At 47.3% G+C, this 5,514-nt stretch overlaps 1 pseudogene; it reads left to right on the top strand.

The window, feature by feature from the left end:
• Positions 1–983, top strand: LOC119086121 (annotated as a pseudogene).
• Positions 984–5,514: the final 4,531 nt, after the last annotated feature.

Here is a 5,514-nt window from a genome sequence, read left to right on the forward strand (position 1 = left end):
AAGGAGGTGGAGATTGGGAGGTCCTGCCCCACTCTGTCCTTCACATGAGAAGGCCCAGGAGTTGTGTGCCCCTTTACACTGATTCTTCCTGACTCCTGAGCACCCCAGGGTCCCTGCACAGGGCTCCTCTCCTGTGATGGCTCTGCTGGTCTCACTTCCTGGAGGGAATCAGGCCATGGCTTGGATCCTGCTTCTGCTGATGTCAGCTGCATGTCTGCAAGCTGGTGAGTGGTGGGGACCTTGTTAGCAGGGACTCTGCCTCAACCACAGGAGGGGCCAGTGGGGCTGGGAAGAGCAGGCTGTCATGTGGACAGGGGTCTGCTGGAGGAGCCAGCCAGTGCTGTGTGCCCCAAGAGAGAGCTCATCCTCAGAGTGGGTCCAGCCCAACCTTCCTTGTCTGTCCTGTCCCATTTGGGACAGTGGAACATAGGGACAGTCCTGCCCTGTGTCAAACACCCTCCTGTGGGTGAAGGCTTAGACAGCCCTGAGTTTTCTTTTCCATCCCCTGCGGTGACTTCAGATTCTCCCCATCCCTCCCAGGTAACTCAGCAGGATCCAACAGAGTAAATGCCTTTGGGGTCAACCAACCAGCCCGCCTCTCTGGTGTCCAGGGCGGCTCCATCGAGATCCCCTTCTCCTTCTACTTCCCTGGGAGTTGGCAAAGGATCCACAGATGAGGATTCTCTGGAGATGGAAGCACTTCCATGGGGAATTTATCTACAACTCCTCGGTTTCATACATGAGCATTTCAAGAACCGGCTCATCCTGAACTGGACACAGCCTCAGACATCTGGAGTCCTCAGAATCCTGAACTTGACGGAGAAGGACCAGACAAAGTACTTCTTCCAAGTTCATATGAACACAAAAGAAGGAATGAAGAGTTTCAGTCAATTCCTGGGACCCAACTCACCATCACTCCTGGTGAGCACATCCCAGGTCAAGCCCTGGTGATCCTGACTTCCTTGTACCACAGATGTCATTAGAGATCCTACATTTCTGTTTCTTCCCACAGATTCCTCTCATGTGTTCTGTCCCCTCCCCAGAGCTCTGACAACTCCACTTCCTCTTCCCCACAACCATCCCCAAGCCTTAGCTGCTCTCTCTGAGCTGCCCCTCATTGCCCTCAGATCCACCCCACCCCCAGCCTCAGCTCTTCCCAGAGCCCAGTCTCCTGCTCCTTTCTCCAAACTGACTACTGCCCTGCCCACCCCACCCTCGTTGACACAAATCCATGAGGATCTGGCCTCTCCAGGACGGAGCAGCCTTCACCTGGTCCTGTGTCAGGGTCTCCGTTAGATCTAGACTTTGCACCATATCTCGTGCCTTCCACAGTAGGTGCCTTCTGGTCCCGGGTACCCCTCCTCCTCTGGGTCCCCCCACTTCACCAGTCTCTAGACACATCCCTCACCTCTCCCTGCCCCAGTTTCTTATTTCCCTTCCTCATTTCTCTCTTCCTCTCCATCCGCCATCTTCCCACACAGACCCTCATGTTCTCACCATGATCAGGTTCTCTGGTCACTTCTCCTCCTCCATGGCAGCTGTAACTGCAGCTTCCACACAGAGTGCACACAGGCCCAGCCTAGTCACTGTGTGGACATTACACCAGCCACCTGTCACACTGCTGGGTACTCTCGTGGTCATTATACAGAGAGAGACAGGGAGACCAGCAGAATTCCACCCCTGCCCAAGGTCATGCTGGAGAGGAACAGGCCTCGAAAGGGACCTTTACCTCCAAACGTCTCTCAACCAGTAGACACTTGGCCTCTGTGGAGTTCACACTATTGCTTGCCTGCCTTCTATCTTGATTTTGTGGAGCATGTTTATATGGTGTGAGTATGGATGTGTGTGCATGTGTGTATGTGTGGGTTCGTGTGTGTGTGTGTGTGTGTGTGTGTGTGTGTGTGTATGTATGTATGTTGTATTACATGTACCCTATTTTTGTACATGGGAAAACCAGAGAGGTGGACATTGGGGGTCCTCCTGTAAGACCTTCCTCATTCCCTAGAGGCAGGGTCTCTCACTGACCTGGAGCTCCCTGTTTACAGCTGGCTGATGGGCTACGAAGCATTATTGATCCTCCATCTCCAGTGTTGTGGTTACAAGTGTTTTCATGGCCTGTCTTACAAATAGTGTGTATGACATATGAGGAAGGAATGCCCAAGGTTAACCTCTGGCACACACACACACACACACACACACACACACATACAGAGACACACACATGTACAGACATTCATGCACCATTATGTATGTGCAAAAATTTAATAAAAAATACATTTTTAGAAAATAAATTATAAAATTAATAGTCAAACAATAATCATTATTAATTACATTGCCAATTCTCAGCAATGCCAGTGATAAGTGGGTTTGTCCCTTCCAGGTTAGACCCACCCTCCTCCCCTGACAAAACACTTAACCATCTTAACCCCTGTGCTGGTTCAGGATAAACTCCACAGCCAGAGCTGACAGGCACCTTACATCTGCATTTCCTGTGTCTCCTACATGTTTCCCTAAATGGTTCCTGTTCTTCCACCTCCTCCCTCTTCCTCCTTTCCCAATGTCTCCAGCCTTGGTGATAATCTGTTAGGCACTTGTAGAATAATCAATTTAAGGCAGCCATGCCTTTCTCTGCTTCCGGCAGACACACCATGTTTTTCTTCCTTTAGCAGAACTTCAGATGGTCCCCAAGGCCACACCCACACTAGAAAAGGGCTCTGCCATTGAGTTACACCTCACTTCTACTGTGACTTCTTCCATCGGTATTTTTAAAATTAATTCACTACTGAATATTCCAGCCCATTGTTTTTAAAATATTAAAATTAATGATAAAAAGACATTTTTATTTTATTTCCATTTTTTTAAAGACAGAATCACCTGTATTCTAGGCTGGCCTCAAACCTACTAGATAGCTAAGGATGACCTTGAACTTCTGACTCTCCTGCCTCCACTTGCCAAGTGCATGGATCACAAGGGTGTGTGACCACTCCTGTGTGCAGCACTTGAGATGGACTCAGGGCCTCGTGCACCCTAGGCAAGCACTCCACCACTGAGCTGCATCCACAGACCTCAAAAGAAATGTTTTATCCATGCAAAATATCCTCATTTAGGGCAAAGATATCACACCCAGAGAAATATGTGCAACAAGTATTGAAAAGAACCCTGTGATTGGCTTATTAATTCTCTTTCCATAATTTCATTTTTGTAGCCAATTCAATAGTACTCTGCTTTGCAATTTAATCTTGGTGTCTAAGCAAAAAGACCTCAGATGATCTCTCTCTCTCTCTCTCTCTCTCTCTCTCTCTCTCTCTCTCTCTCTCTTTCTGGAGGTCTTTCTCTGGGCTGAACTCACCAATGGTCTAGGCCAGCTGGCAGTGAACCCCAGGGCTCTACCTGTCTTCCCCCTGAAGTGCTGGATTACAAGTGCATGGCAACACACACAGGTCCCTGAGGATGCGACTCAGGACTTTGTGATCATGAGGTGAACTAGTTCGAGTTTCTATTGCTGTGAAAAAAAAACACCATAACCAAAGAACTTGGAGAGGAAAAGGTTTATTTGACTTACACATCCCAATCATGTTCCATCATCAAGGGGAGTCAGGCAGGAATTCCAGGCAGGAACCTGGAAGCAGGAACTGAGGCAGAAGCCATGGAGGGGTGCTGCTCACTGGCTTGCTTTCCATGGCTTGCTCAGCCTGCTTGGATTATAACATCCAGGACTTCTTGCCCTGACATGGTACCATCCACAGTGATCTGGGCCTCCCACCTCAATCACCAATCAGGAGAATATCCTACAGACGTGCCTACGGGCAATCTGATGGAGGCCTTTTCTCAGTTGAGGTTCCTCTTCCCAGATAGCTACAGCTTGTGTCACATTGACAAAATAACTGACCAGGACACAAGGCAGGTACTTGAGGACTGAGGCATCTCCTCGGTTGCTGACCTGCCTTTCCTCCCTCAGGACACACTTTCCTAGTGTCTGACTCTATCCTTGTCAATGGCTGATGTGACTGTTCCCATCTGTGTTAGTATTCTACCACTGTACTTCCAACACCTTTGTTTTTTGCTTTGTTCTTTTGGGACATTCTGGGAGAGAAGGTAATATATATGTATACATCAATGTGTGCGTGCACGTCTGGTACTGAATAGTGATGGTGGCTGCTCCACAGAATGAATGTGCTGTAAGTCACTGAGCTGTATATTGCAGAGTTCAAATGATATAGCTTATATTACATACATTTATACCAACAAAAATGAAATTTTTTGCAACAAGGACTCACTATATAGCCTTAGCTGCCCTGGAAGTTGCTATGTAGACTTGACAGGCCTTGAGCTCATAAAGATCTGTTTTCGGTGCATGTCTTGGATGTCACTCTGTAGACCAGACTAACCTCTAGCATACAGAGATTCGCCTAGCTCTGCCTCTAGAGTGCTGGGATTAAAGGCTGGTACCAAAACCGGCCAGCCAAGGTGACCTTTCTTTTTTTTAATATTTATTTATTTATTATGTATACAGTGTTATGCCTGCATGTGTGCCAGAAGAGGACACCAGATCTCATTATAGATGGTTGTGATCTATGTGGTTTCAGGAGTTGAACTCAGGACCTCCTGAAGAGCAGCCAGTGCTCTTAACCATCGGATCCATCTCTCCAGTCCAAGGTGGCCTTTCTTAAAGTGGTTTGGTATATATCTGTAATCCCAGTAGTTGGGAGGTACTGAGTTCAGGAATTTAATGTCATTGACTACACAACAAAGTCAAGGCCAGTCAGAGCTACAAGGACTTTAAAAAAATGTTAAGAGTGTTTCAGAGCATTGGGTTTGTGATTGTGAGGACCAAAGCTCAAATTCAAACACCAACACAGGAAGCTGGGTGTCCCTGCATATGCTGCGACGCCAGTTCCAAGGAGGTGGAGGCAGGAGGATTGCTGAGTTTGTTGGCTTTCAGCCTAGCTGATTCTGAAGCCACCATTTCACAGAGACCTGCCTCTGAGGAACAGGTGGAGAATGTTGCAAGAGGACACCAGAAGCCTCTTGTGGCCTCCACATGCATAATCAGGCACATGTCTCTGTCGCATGTGTGTGTGTGTGTGTGTGTGTGTGTGTACAGGCTTATCTGATTGTGTGTAGGTTCCTGTATGTACACTCACAGACATATACTACACAGATACATAAAATAAATGGTAAAAGATTTTAAGTAGTGTTCAATGATTTAAATGTTTCATGCATTTATACAATGAATTTTGACCATATCTGCATCAAAATCGAGCAGTGTCTTCAGCAACAGGTTCTTACCATCTAGCTATGGTGGGCATCCAAGAGCAATGACAGTAGTCTATATTGTACAAGGGGTCTCTGGACCTTGCTGACCAATAACCAATAGGGAGTCAAGCCATGCCCGGTCCTGAGATTTCCATTCAATAACTCATGTCTTTAGAGCAGCATTGTCCACACTTGCCAGCTACTTCTGTTCTAACAAGAACTGTTTTTACAAAATGACTGTTTAGTCAGGCGGTGGTG

This window comes from Peromyscus leucopus, chromosome 23 (genome assembly GCF_004664715.2).
Source record: "Peromyscus leucopus breed LL Stock chromosome 23, UCI_PerLeu_2.1, whole genome shotgun sequence".
NCBI lineage: Eukaryota > Metazoa > Chordata > Mammalia > Rodentia > Cricetidae > Peromyscus > Peromyscus leucopus.